This window comes from Anolis carolinensis, chromosome 5 (genome assembly GCF_035594765.1).
Source record: "Anolis carolinensis isolate JA03-04 chromosome 5, rAnoCar3.1.pri, whole genome shotgun sequence".
In the NCBI taxonomy this organism is placed as follows: Eukaryota; Metazoa; Chordata; class Lepidosauria; order Squamata; family Dactyloidae; genus Anolis; species Anolis carolinensis.
In genome coordinates this window covers 37,968,399-37,983,881 of record NC_085845.1, presented here as the reverse complement: position 1 = coordinate 37,983,881, position 15,483 = coordinate 37,968,399, and positions in this window count along the sequence as shown.

The following is a 15,483-nucleotide window of genomic DNA, read 5'->3' as shown; positions in this document are numbered from 1 at the left end:
GATGGCTGGGCCCTTGCCATTATGGACAGCCGATAGAGCAAAAGAAACCACTTTGGCCTAAGTAAAATGGCTAAAATGGATTCATGCACAAGTCTACTTCTTCTCTGTTCATTGGTGCTATCTGTTTCTGGGGAAAGATCTTTTAAATGTATGACTAGAGCCCATGTTTTATCTAAGAAGAAAAAAAGAAGCCAGAAGGCTAAAGTGATTTTTGCAAAATATTTTCAGGCCTAATTGTTACCTGCAAAGCATCAGAGTCAAAAATTACTTATTACAAGATACAGCTGTATCACCAGCACAGTTACCATCCGCCGACTCAAGTGCTGTGCGATCATCAGTGTGCAGAACAAAGAGGCAGCTTTTGCTCAGGAAAACCACAGGGGATATGCTGGACTGACAACTGACTGGAATTCAATTTACTGAAGTGATATTGAAATATGGGGAAGAGGTGGCAGCTGACTGATTACCGTTTGAAAGCTGTAATGCTAATACTGTCTCATGAACCTGTATGTTCAGCTGTCACCATAGCAACATGGTCATCAGAGCCATCCAGGAAACTGGCAATGCTACCCGACTGTTCATTTACATTTTTTGTGCTAGAGACTGAGAAGACTTATGATTTAATATGAGCAAGGGGGGTGGAAATACAAAACGAGGCTTGGCATTGAGCTACTGTCACTCATCATCACCAGTTTAGGGTATATGAGACATATGCCAAGGACATAGATAGGTAGATAGGTAGTCGCTTTCCTCACTGGCTTTATACGAATATGCATGGAAATACATATTTTACTGTATTTTGGGAAGCAACTGGCATTTCTCAAGCACTTACAACAGTAGCCGAGGCTTCCTTCTTCTGGAGAATAGCCATACAAATAGTCAGCCTAATCAAGTAAACCAACATGGGCTAATTTAAAGGGCTGTGAGATTCATTCAGGTACAGGTTGTTGTTTATTTGTTCAGTTGCTTCTGACTCTTCGTAACCTCATGGACCAGCCCACGCCAGCGCTCCCTGTCGGCGCGCCACCCCCTGCCACCCAGCTCCTTCACGGTCAAGCCAGTCACTTCAATGATATTATCCATCCATCTTGCCCTTGGTCGGCCCCTCTTTCTTTTTCTTTCCATTTTCCCCAGCATCACTGTTTTTTTCCAAGCTTCCCTGTCTTCTCACGATGTGGCCAAAGTACTTCATCCTTGCCTCTAATATTCTTCCCTCTGGTGAGCAGTCAGGCATTATTTCCTGGAGAATGGACTGGTTGGATCAGGTATGACAAGGCAATCATAAATCTAAAATGGGCCAGCTCTAGAATTACATATCACCTCTACCAGTAGAAATTGTCTTCTCTCGTTTCATATAAGAGATCTGTCAACAGAGCAATCTGTGGGCAGAATTGTTTTGTGGCTAAGATCTATCTGCCAGCAAAAAAGGCAAAAAGACCAAGATGGATAGGGCAAAAAAGGAGACAAGTAATGCCATATCCAAATCTCCACCAAGCGACAAAACCATAATGCTTACATAAAGTTAAGTCAGGACATGAGTAACTCTTAAGATATTTCCAACTTCCCTAGACTGTGGCTCCTTCTACACCGCCATATAATCCACATGAGTCTACACTGCCATATAATCCAGTTCAAAGCAGATAATCTGGATTTTGTATGGTAGGGGTCTGTGAGAGGATTTACTGGGCTGGGTCTACACTGCCCTATATTCCAGGATCTGATCCCAGATTATCTGCATAGAACTGTATTATATGAGTCTACATTGCTAGGTAATCTGAGATAAGCAGATAATCTAGGATCCGATCCTGGACACAGGGCAGTGTAGATGCAGCCTCAGTGTTCCTCAGGCTGTATCTCTACACTGCCTTATATCCTAGGATCTGATCCCAGAATATATGCATATCCCAGATTAGCTGGCAGTGTAGACTCATACAACCCAGTTCAAAGCACATAATATGGATTCAGAAACTGAATTCAATGGCAGTGTTGATCCAGCAAAATAAGTAAGTCCCATTTGCTCATTGAAATTTACTTCCAGAAGTGTGCATTAGCTTATGGCCTTAGTCCTATACCAATTATTGATTGTTTTAAATACAAGTATGCTGACTTCATTGATGGATAAACTAGACTAGAAGATTAGATACATATTAAAAGCACTTGTAATTCTTGCATCTGGGATTGATGTGTGCTGGCCATATTGAAACTCTAGAGAATGCCCATTATAATTTCCCTATGGTTCCCATGCACTATAGACAACAAATTGGGTGTCTTACTTTATCTATCTATTCTACTTTGCTGGTCTTATTACAGAAAAAAAAATCCGGTGTTGTTACTATGTCCCTAGAGCCCCAAGCATCACAAACTCTCTTGCTTTGTTTTTCATGTCTCATGTACTGTTATTTAAAAAATATTTTGCCCTCACAGACATAATGGCTGATACCACAAACAAGTGACAATCAGGTTTGAGCCCTGGATACCAGATATGATTACTCCAAAAGATACCTAAGTGGCTCAGTTTGCTTATTAATCTACTTCAAGCAAGGCCATGATTTGCTTCCTAGTTAACATTACCCTCATCAAGTGCTCTTCTTAGGCAATTCAACTAATTTCAATTGAACTTGTACTAAAGAAAGATATATAAATTAAAATTACAGATGAGCTGCAACGTTATTCTTTGTGGAAGTAAACATAGCATTCTTCTGAGTAAACAAGCAAAGGATCAAGTTGCTGGTTGGCTCTGTTTCTCTCCCATTTGCGCTCCCGATCACCGCCAGCCATTCAGTATGACATATTATATTGTCAATATCAGCCCTTGAAAACTGGAACATTGAGCCAGAAACATGACTACATTTTAAAGTATCTTTTTAAGTTTCTCTAAAGTCTCACTTCTCTTCCTTTATTGTGTGCAAGCTGGACTCGCCTAGCTTTACAGACTAAGGGAAATGAAAAATAGTATCAATAAACTTTTCAATGCCTCTCTAAAAATTCATAAAGCAACTCTCCCATAACATATGAAGAATACACAGTGCAGTGACATATATAATGATTTTTCCCCAGACACTTGTTTGGGGAGACCTGCTTATCTCACTCAGGGCTGCTATGTTTATGAGTAATGTTGCCATCACAAACCCATGCTGATAAAACATGTATTTCACTTCTTCCTCGCAGCAATGGTTTGTTCTCTACCTATTTTATTTTATTTATTTATATGTCACAAAAAGTGTGTTTTGCCTCTGAAGATGAGGTAATTCTGAAAAAGCTGAGAAAACTGGATCTTTGAAGAAAAATGAGAAAGCATTCCTTTATGTGTTACAGCGATGGTCCCCATTTCAAGTGGGGTCTTTTTATGCTACCATGAAACTGGGGTACCAGGTTTAACTTCAGTAGGGTACCTAATAGAGCATGTAGAATCATAGAATCATAGAGTTGGAAGAGACCTAATGGGCCATCCAGTCCAACCCCCTGCCAAGAAGCAGGAAAAATGCATTCAAAACACCCCCGACAGATGGCCATCCAGCCTCTGCTTAAAAGTCTTCCAAAAAAGGGCCTCCATCACAGTACAGGGCAGAGAGTTCCACTGCTGAATGGCTCTCACAGTTAGGAAGTCCTTCCTAATGTTCAGGTGGAATCTCCTTTTCTGTAGTTTGAAGCCATTTTTCTGCATCCTAGTCTCCAGGGAAGCAGAAAATAAGCTTGCTTCCTCTTCCCTATGACTTCCCCTCACATATTTGTACATGGCTATCATGTCTCCTCTCAGCCTTCTCTTCTGCAGGCTAAATATGCCCAGCTCTTTAAGCTGCTCCTCATAGGTCTTGTTCTCCAGACCCTTGATCATTTTAGTCGCCCTTCTCTGGACACATTCCAGCTTGTCAACATCTCCCTTGAATTGCAGTGCCCAGAACTGGACACTATTCCAGGTGTGATCTGACCAAGGAAGAATACAGGGGTATGTGCTGTGGCGCAGGCTGGAAAGCAAGCCAGCTACAACAAATCACTCTGACCAAGAGGTCATGAGTTCGAGGCCAGGCGGTGCCTGCGTCTTGTCTCTGTCTCTGTTCTATGTTATGGCATTGAATGTTTGCCTTTATGTGTGTAATGTGATCCGCCCTGAGCCCCCTTCGGGGTGAGAAGGGCGGAATATAAATGCTGTAAATAATAATAATAATAATAATTGCCAGCAGCAAAGAACTGGTGGGATCACAAACCAGCAAAGGTCGTGGAAAATGAGCACGCAAAGATACTGTGGGACTTCCGAATCCAGACTGACAAAGTTCTGGAACACAACACACCAGACATCACAGTTGTGGAAAAGAACAAGGTTTGGATCATTGATGTTGCCATCCCAGGTGACAGTCGCATTGATGAAAAACAACAGGAAAAACTCAGCCGCTATCAGGACCTCAAGATTGAACTTCAAAGACTCTGGCAGAAACCAGTGCAGGTTGTCCCGGTGGTGATGGGCACACTGGGTGCCGTGCCAAAAGATCTCAGCCGGCATTTGGAAACAATAGACATTGACAAAATCACGATCTGCCAACTGCAAAAGGCCACCCTACTGGGATCTGCGCGCATCATCCGAAAATACATCACACAGTCCTAGACACTTGGGAAGTGTTCAACTTGTGATTTTGTGAAACGAAATCCAGCATATCTATCTTGTTTGCTGTGTCATACAACATCGTTGTGTCAATAATAATAATAATAATAATAATAATAATAATAATAATAATAATAATGACTTCCCTGGATCTAGACATATACTTCTATTGATGCAGGCCAAAATCCCATTGGCTTTTTTAGCCGCCACATCACATTGTTAGCTCATGTTTAACTTGTTGTTAAGTTCACAGGACTCCAAGATCTTTTTCACGTGTACTACTATTGAGCCATGTATGTATAAATAATGGGCATGAAAAAAAATTACATGCATGAGACCTTCTGGAGGGTTAAACCCTGGTGGAAACACAAGTGATTTTCAGCCTGTTGACATCAGGCTTCTACTTTGAGGATGCCTTCTACTATGACAATGGCATACCTGTGGGGTATGCTACATTGTCTTCCTGTTTCCTGTTTACTACTAACTATGGGAGAAGTAGTAAAATTTATGAAGTATTGTATCCCACCCCTTCTCAATTTCATGCCATTTTTCCCCTTGCTATTCTTCCTGCTCTGCCTTCCTACCTAAATGTTTGTCATCCCTCTGCCTTCTGTCTGATGGAAATGCAGTGACATACAGTCAGTGAAGAGTGGGTGGGCAGTGGTAGTAGTATCAGATGGTTTGAATGACTTGAAGTGTTCTCTCTATGTCTACCTACACTAAGCCCTGCTGTGATGTAAACTGATACTCTGATTTCACTAACTCTTCTTCTTCCCAGGAGTCCTCTCGACCCTCCAAGATGTAGCTAGGTTAGATCAGCACCCTGAATAACTTTCCTACCTCAGAATGTTCCTACAATAAAGCTTGGTTTCTTTCTCCAAGCCATTGCTGTGTTTCCTCCTTAAGTTAAGATTTCTAACTGTTGCATATGCTCTGTCTTCATGCTGCTTATATCCTTCTTTATTTCTCCTATCTTTTGGTCTTTCAAATGACTTTAAAAATATTTGAAAGTGATTAAGTAATTGTGCCAATAATACAGCAACTTCCCTCTTATGTATGAGTAGTCAAGAGTTGGCACTCTTCCCTTGCATATTTGAAACAGAAGATATACTGCAAGTGAAGTACAGAGCCAATGGCTAAGAGGAGTAGGGAAAGGCATCAAGATCAAGTGTAGTCAGTCATCCCAACTCTAACGTGGTTTTTCTTCACATACTTTTCCCCTGTTCTGTCAGATTTTGAACATTTAAAAATGCAGCCTGTCCACATAAAAATCAAATTCTTTGTGTTGAATTATAGATTAGAACTTGGAAGAAGTCAGAGGGAGTAATTTAGGTAAATTGAATTTGTGACAGTCTGAGATATATAATATTGTTTTTGTCTTTGCTGTGGAATTCAAAGCAGGTTCAGCTCCATTTATTTGGCTTGCAATGTCCACAGTGAACTACTATCATTGCAAGACTGTTGCACTAAGACAGAGATGCTGGACACTTTGCTGTGCATTACGTGTGATGCACAACTTTAATTATACATAAACTAATCTTATATTCTCACATACTATTTTCCCTCAGGATATAATATCTAGGTAGGATATTGGGGGCATTGGGCTCCATGGTTTCCAAACAGGCATGTGCTTATATGTGGCCTTGTGCATCAAGTGTATAAATGGATGTGGAAATTGATAAGAAGAAAATCAACTCATTAGAAATGTGGTTCTGGAGAAGACATCTATGGATATCATAAACTGTCAAAAAAGAAAAAAGAAAAAGAAAACATATCCTAGAGCAAATCAAACATGAACTCTTTCTAAAGGACTGAACTGAGGCCTCCTCTACACTGCATATAAAATACAGATTATCTGTTTTGAACTGGATTATATGGCAGTGTAAACTCATATAATCCAGTTCAAATTAGATAATGTGGATTATGTTCTTTGATACTCTGAATTATATGGCAGTGTAAAAGGGGCCTGAAACTGCTGTACTTTGACCATATAAAAAGAAGACATGATTCATTAGAATAATATGCTTGGTAAGAGAGAAGAATATAGGGAAAGAGGTAGACCGCATTACAAGTGGATATACTCAATGAAGAAGGCCACAGTTCTGATGCCCCATCTATACTGCCATCTAAAATCTGGATTAAAGCCTTTGAACGCGATGATATGGCAGTGTAGACTCATGTAATCCAGTTCAAAGCAGATAATGTGGATTATCTTCTTTGATAATCTGGATGATATGGCAGTGTAGATCCAGCCTTTAAGACCCTCCTACATGGCCATATCATCCAGATTATCAAATCAGATAATCCAGATTATCTGCTTTGAAATGGATTCTATGAGTCTACACTGCCATATACCGTAATCCAGTTCAAAGCAGATAATCTGGATTTTATACGGCAGTTTAAAAGGGACCTGAGTCTGCAAGATCAAAGTAGGGCTGAAAATTTTAGTGTGACTCAGATGTTTGTTATTCATGTGGTCACCATAAGTCAAAATCAATTTAAGGGCAATTAACAAGAAGAAGAATGAGTCATCTGAGCAGAGTGCATGCGTATTAGAAGGTTCAAAACAACATTACAATAAAGATTATGCATTTTTATGTTTAAATTCAGCCTCAGCCATTTCAGATAGCTCCCAACTTTGCAGCCCTCTTCCAGCCCTTCTCGTGTAACCCTCCTCATCCCCATGGTTGGTGTCACCCCTTTTGATGGTATCACCTGGGATAGTCCGTATTCTTTTAGTGATACCACTGACCAATGACTAAACCAAACTAATAACTAAAATGCACATTTCAGACTCATTGTAAGTCCACACATCAAAATTTCACGTGTAAATGACGAAGGTTTAGTAAAAACCTCCTGTTCCATCTTGCCGAATAATTTCATGCTGATTAATAACACTTGTTTTTGAAATATGGATGTCAAGTTCAAGACCACATTCTAAGGCATAAAATAATCACTGAGCATTCAGAAAAATCATCAGAATAATCATGTGATACAGCTTTTACTGAGCTTTTGAAATACATGACACTACATTAAAGAGAAAAAGCTTCTGTTCCCTGCTGAAATAAATGCTTCAGACAGTTGGAGAATCCCACATGAGGTTTGTGGATTTTGGGTGTGTGCTGGTTTGTTGTTTGATTATCTCTCTGACTTCAGGAGGACCTAGAAGGGCCAATCCCACCCCCCCAAAAAAAAAAATACCTACCGCCAATATCAAGTTGGATTTGGGCAATAGATAGATTGGTTGCTGTTTTTACATGTTTTCAAGACTACTCCAATGTACAAGAATCCTATTGTGTAGTTTTCTTGGAAAAGAGACTTTAATCTTAGGCTGAGAGGGTGTGATTTGCCCAAAGTTACCCAGTAAGTTTCTGTGACTAAACTGGGAATCCTAATCCACTATAGGGTTGCCAGTACTCAAACCTCTACACCATGCTGGCTCTAGATGGATGATTCATAACACAGACAAAGACACACATACATATAAAAGAAATATACACAAATACTTATTCACATATATTATATAGAGAAGCAGTGAAACAAGTGATTTGATCTAGCTCAATGGTTCTCAACCTATGCACTGTGTCCCAGCAGTGGGCCATGAGAACGAAAATCTGGTCCACAAACCTTCTTACTTTTTATTTTATTTTATTTTATTTCTGCTTCTTTCCGCAGAGCTGACCATTGCATTGGTTAGACCACATCAGCTCTAGATTAGTAAACATGGTTTTCTGTGGGCAAGCAGATGGCGATTACTGGATGGCATATGTTCTGTTTCAGAAACTAGAGCTGATGTGTGGTCTATCCAATACAATTTTCTGAATCAGCACCCCAAATAACCAAACCAAATCTAAAGTTGGCCAAAAAATGATTCATAACCCTTTTAGTGCTAATGTGGTCCCTGATTAAAGTGGTCCCTGGTCAAGTGGTCCCGGTCAAAGTGCGTCCTGGTTAAAGTGGGCCCTTGTCAAAAAAAGTTTGTTCTAGCTACACCTCAGGAAGGTACATCTTCAGAGAGTTTTAATTTGTTAGTTAAGTCACGTAGAATTTGGCTCTTCAAAACGTTCAGCCAACAACTCTCATAATCACAATTGCCCATGCTGACTACAGCTTTTGGGAATTATAAACCAAAATATTTGGTCTATACTGGAGTGAGTATACTCTGTACCTCACAGTCTTTTAGACGCTGAATAAAGAAGGTATTCAAAAATAGATATTTTAATTTCTGTAATAATATCACCCATGCCTCTTAGTTTTTTAATTGCTGCTTTTATTGTGGTTGCTTGATGTTAGCATTTTATTGTTTTGCATTAGACACCGATTTTTTAAATTTGTGAATCATTCTAAATCCCAATCTGGAGGAAAAAGAGGAAGAGGATAGATTGAAATGTTGGCATTGGTCCTCATCTCATTTAGGAAATCTTCAGGGAAGTGATGTTGCAGAGGTAACCATCTTCCACTTGTAACCTATGTTCTCCTGCTTCTTCTTCCATATTTTTAATTAACAGAAGGGGAAATGAAATATTTATTTCTTTAAATAATTTATTTCTCCTAAGAGTTGAAGGCAAGTATCAGTAGCAACCAGAACAGTGACTCCTATTTTTTTAAAAAATGTAACAGATCAGAAGATCCTTTCAATAAATACTTAATATAAGCAATCATGCAGTGCTAGCTATTATTATAAGTGTCGTTTCCAGCATTCTTAACCACTGATTATGATATGTAGAATTTAAGGGAACTATAGTCTAAAAATCTGGAAAGCTACATTTCTGCCTCCCCTCCCCAGATTAAAAACATTAAAAGAACATTAAGATATACATATGCAACAGCAATGAAAATATATGCATGTTAAGTATCCCTTATCCTAAATGCTTGGTATCAGAAGTGTTTTGGATTACAGTTTTTTTGAATTTTGGAATATTTGCATATACATTATGTGATATTTTGGAGGTTGGGTTCAAGTTTAAATGTGAAATTCATTTATGTTTCAGATAAAGCTAATACATATTGCCTGGAGGTCATTTTATATACAATATTTTATAATATTTTTGTGCATGAAACAAAATTGTGTACATCTAGGAGATGTCTGTCTGGAAGTATTTGAGGCTTCAAGTAATATTTAGCTGCACTGTTGTTCATCAGTGGAATCATTCTTAATAAAAGGCAGTCTTGGAATCAAATAAATAAATAAAGCATTTGTTAGTTTTTAAATCTAATACATGCATTAGCATTATGAAAGTATTATTTCAATAGTGATTTTGTGTGTGGGTGTGTTGTGTGGGTGTGTTATGCCCTGAGTTCCCTTGTGGAGATAGGGTGGGATAAAAATTAAGTTTTATTATTATTATTATTATTATTATTATTATTATTATTATTATTATTAAGTTTTTTATTATTGTCACATAATTTAAGTCCTACAGTACATAATCCTTCTGAAACAACACAGATTCTTGAAGGAAAGCAAAACAACCAATTGTAAGCTAGAATCTTTAGAAATCACTTTAGCATTTTATAACACATGAGAAAAAATATGTTCCTGTATTTAGCAAATTTTAATATCCCCTTAGATTATTTTTAGAGTACTTCAATATCTACCAGCACTCATTTATGAGCTGGGCAGAAGGGGGGACTTTAGAGAATAATGGTACTTATGAAGAGGTGAGAAGTGATTGGTAGGAATGACTTGTAAAGAAAGATTAAAACTTCTGAATGATGAAAGTACTTGAAAGATGTGAATATCACAGAGGGAGATTAATTTTTGCAGGCACAACAGAGTAGTTTATCTAGAAGTAATAAGATTAAGCTTGCCAAAGGAAAATGTATGATGAGCATCAGGAACACATCTTAAATTAGAATCAATAGGTAAAAATAATATTCTTCTGCAAAAGTAGAATGCCTGTTACTTAATTTATTTAAAATTGGGGTGGATAATTCATTTAGGATTACTTGGCATAAAGAAATACTGAAATGAGCATGAAAAGGTAACATGGTTGTTAGTTTTAAATATATAATGGTCAAATTTTGCAAATCTCATGATAGTATGGTGACATTAAGGACCTTATCACTTCGCCAAGAAACTGAGGGGCAGTGGGACGAATCTGTCACCCTGTGCACTGCTCCTTCCTGGTGATCCTTCTCTCATCACAAGGGAGAAGCATCACCAAAGCTGCGTGGATCTGTGCTAGCTCCAATGGAGCCAGGAAAACACAGGATGCCTCCCGTGTTGTGAGGGAAGGTTCATATGATGCCTCCACTCTGATAGTGGGTGGGGCCTCCACCAGAAGTCCAGCAAGGTCATGTGATGGGCAACATGCCCATCTGTCACTGAACTGGTGGGCAAGCATCCTAGGATATTAAAAAGCCCATGTGATGAGGTCATAAGAGGTTATACATTTGAATGGTTCTCCAGTGAGTAAAGTAACTTATCTCCAGGACACCTTTATATCAAGAGATGTTTGGTGAGATAATCATTAAACACCCTACCATAAATCAAACACAACAGGGAAAGCTTTCTTATCATCTCATGGGATTTGAGCATTCACAGATTTTGTTATCCACAGGGAGCTCTGGAACCAAATCCCAGTGGATAGCAAGAACCTGCTATGTGGTTGTTCATTTGGGGTCTTCCATCATTTAAGTCTATTACTAAGAGTACATCATGCTAAAACACAGCTTTGTTTTTCCCAACTGTTCCATTGTTATCTTTAGCTCTGCCAGCTATCTCCTCCACCATTTGTGTTTAAATTAAGAATGAGAAGAAGTTTTTCTCCTTTCTCTGTTTTTGGATCCCCATTATTCCCACTGTCACTTATGTGGTATCAATTCTTGACCTCCTTACTTCCATCTCCCAGTTGGGACCATTATATACATCACAAATTATAGCACTGTGGTTCCATTTTAACTGCCGTGGCCATATCTTGTGAAGTCCTGGGATATGTAGTTTGATGAGGCACTAGAACAGTGGTTCTCAATCTGGAGTCCCAGATGTTTTTGGCCTTCAACTCCCAGAAATTCTAACAGAAATTCTGAATTCACTGTTTTACAAGTTGTATAGGTTTCAATTTTGTTTTAATAATGTGTGTATTGTGCTACTTATATAATGTATGTTGCTGTTTTTATGCTTATAAACTGCCCTGAGTCCCTTCAGGGAGAGAGGGTGGTATATAAATAAAATTTTACTTACTTACTTACTTACTTACTTACTTACTTACTTACTAACAGCTAGTAAACTGGATGGGATTTCTGAGAGTTGTAGGCCAAAAACATCAGGGGACCCCAGGTTGAGAACCACTGCACTAGAGCCTCTGGCTGATAATTCTAAATAACTCCCAAATAATATCTTCCAGACTTTCATGGTCATGTGGTCTGAAAGTACTCCTAGAGAATGTTCCAGCCATGATTTATGATAATGAGTCCCCTACTGTGTGACGTTTTGGATATTTTGGTTGCTGCCAAAATGGAATCATTTTCAAAACTGGATCCCTGTTTTGGAAGATGAATGTTCACTATGGTAGGAGTGTGCAGCTAAAGCTGTTCTGAACAAGTAAACAGAAGCCAGAGGTCATGTGAAGAATGGGAAATGTGGGAAAGATAGAAGTCAACTGGAAGGACATTAGAATGTTAAGACATCTTCTCAGGCATTTAGGGCAAGTGCTGTGTACAGACCCCAAACTAGAATAAATTGCTACTTCTGCCATCATCTTTGGACAAGAAGTCATGGAGAATGTGGAAAAAATGCAAATGGGATTGGGAAATGTTATGCAAAGAAAGAGGATAAAAAAAACAATGCAATACAAGACATAGGGTGTGGGAAGGAATCACAGCATATTGAAACGGGTGAACATGTCTGCTTTTCACCTCACTAGCCAGTTACTTTAATAGGGACTAGTAAATATGTTTAGATCTGCTGATTAAATTTTCCAGGTTGTTCAGGCAAGTGCTACAATTTTATCCTTCATTGTACAGCCCACTTACAGTTCCTACTTACCTGTTCTAGTGCAGCTGTGCTATCATATAACTTCAGGTTATTTTGGCACCATATTCCTTATAACTGTTTCTGAGCATTGTGCCAAATAGATGTTTTGCATGACTATATGGTCTGTGGATTGCTTCCTGACTTCAGATTTAATTATCTTACCTTACTCTGCAGTGAAACATATTTGCCATCTGCTGGCCCAGTTTAAACAGCCCTTCTTTCTGAGTTCCTTCTATATTTCATTGTTTGCTGTTCTTACGGTTTCAGTGTCATCTTCCAGCAAAGAAAAAAAGTATATACTGGAAACTAAGGAACTCAATTCTAAGTTCAGTTTTATGTGAGCAAATGCAGACATAATACAGTAAATGCCCATTTGGGGATTCTGCTCTGAGAAAAATCATGGCTCTGTGGTTCATATGGTTCAGCAATACCATTGATTTTATTGCATTTTTAAAGTATCAAATTCTAAGCCTTTTTGAGTGAGGTGATATTTTCTTAATCCTCTTCTGCCTTTCTCTATATCATCTACTCCAACGAGTGCCTATTTTTCCACCCAACAAAGACAAGTGTTTACTCTGAAGAATTGACATTTTAGCATTTTTGTTTTTGAACAAAAGGTTGCTTTAATAGAGAGAACGATGAACATCCCTTCGATTGCCCCTTTATATCAAGTACCTTATGATTCAATAAAGTACAGCCCTGCAGTGACCCTTTGATGTCGGCTTTTATCTACCGGTCTTCACTGATTCACTGAATATAGGCAGCCAAGTGGGATTTAATGCTTTTTAAGGCAGCAGTTCACTCCTGGCCACTTTAAGCCTTAAAAGCCACTGAATCAGCAGGGAAATAAGTCACTTTTCCCACTTGTTTGAATTTAACTTCTGTTTCATGCCAGTTCGCTGCTGAGTGCCTTGCAAAGTGCAAGAACTGAAGGGCACCTGAAAGACCTCCACCTACATGCACACATGCACAAAAGATTTCCATTTATGTCCAGATACATGACAAAAGTTATGTTTCCATTAGTCCGATGCACTTGCTGTTCTACTGACAAATGGAACATTCAACAAAACATTGCAATATAGAGTGTTCCTGGGCATAGCTGAGAAGGGGCCATCTCCCAGGACACTCCATTCCAATACACTTCCCTTAAAGTATATATGTCACACTCATTTCTCACGGGCCAAATCCTCCAGATGCTGGACCACAATTCCTGTATTTCTCATTATTAGACAGCATGATCAGAGCTGATGGGAGTTGTGAAACAATAATAATAATAATAATAATAATAATAATAATAATAATAATAATAATAATAATAGCTTTATTCTTATAACCCGCCTCCATCTCCCCGAAGGGACTCAGGGCAACTTACATGGGGGTCAAGCCCAGAAAATAAGTGTACATAATATAAGAATAAAATGCATAACAACAATATAACTAAAAATAATTAAACCACATCAAAAAAATCAATACATCTAGCATCAAGGAACTGAAAATGGGACAAATAAGATTGCAAGGGAAAGGGCAGGGCTTGTGCATAGCACAGGACAATAGGACCAGGAATGGGAGTAAAGTTCTGAAAGCCAGGACAGTAAACAACTCAGACTAGGCAGTGATAAAGTACAAGCTGACCTATTGTTCAAAGGCACATTGAAACATCCATGTCTTCAAGTCTTTACGGAATGTGGACAGGGTGGGGGTTAAACGGATCTCCCTGGGGAGAGTGTTCCAGAGCTGGGGGGGCCACCACTGAGAAGGCCCTCTCTCTTGTCCCAACCAGTCGTGCTTGTGATGGAGGCAGAAGCGAGAGAATGGCCTCCCTGGAAGTTCTAAGAGCCCGCACCAGTTCGTTGATAGAGGCACAGTCACGAAGATACCCAAACCATTAAGGGTTTTGTAAGTCATAACCTGCACTTTGAATTAGGAGCAGAAAATTATCAGCAGCCAGTGGAGCTGCTTCAGTAGAGGCGTCATATGCTCCCTGTAGCTAGCTCCTATTAGCAACCTGGCTGCCGACCTTTGCACATTGCAGTAATCCAATCTAGATGTATCCAAGTCATGGACCACCATAGCCAAGTCAGACTTCTCGAGGTACAGTCGCAGCTGACATACAAGTTTTAACTGTGCAAAGGCCCTCCCAGCCACTGCCAATACCTGAGCATCTGGAAGGCTGCCATTTGTTCTGTTTAGTCAGGATAGTGAATTTGTGGGTATGATGACTGATGTTAAAATGTCATTTACTCTTTTCCCAGTCTCAGAGCCACAAGTGCTTTTGGGTTGCAATTATCATTATCCCCACACTGCATGGCAGATAATAAAAAGTTATGGGAGCTTTGGTTAAATAATAGCTGAGGACCCAAATTGGGTAAAAGCTAAACAACACTGACTATTACGTTAAAAAATTATAGTTGGCCCTCTGTATCCACAGATTCAATGGCACTTTGAAGGCAACTAAAAGGCTGGTGTGGCCCTCCATGAAAATGGGTTTGATACCCCTGCTCTAAGGTTTTCTTTTTCTTTTCTATTTCCCTCCTCTAAAACAAGCAGCCAGCACTCCATGAGAACTGGGCATGCTCATTGCCCATTGGTCTCCAAGGGGAAACAGATTCCATCTAAAAATTATTTCTGTACTTCTAGAAATCTTAGGGCTTTCATATAAACCTATTTATATGTAGGGGTGCCACACCAACATATAAGTATCTTTTGCAGCAAGAGTTTGTACTAAATCTTTATCAAGAAACCATTGTAGCCCCAGACGACACACACAAAAAATCCCTCTAGTAGCAATTATTTTAGTCTAGCAAACAAACCAGGGGGAAGAGGGATCCAACATTAATTTTTTTCAGTTTATCTGACTACACAAGAAGGTTGAAGGAGATTACATGGATTTATAAACTCTTTTAATCTCCCT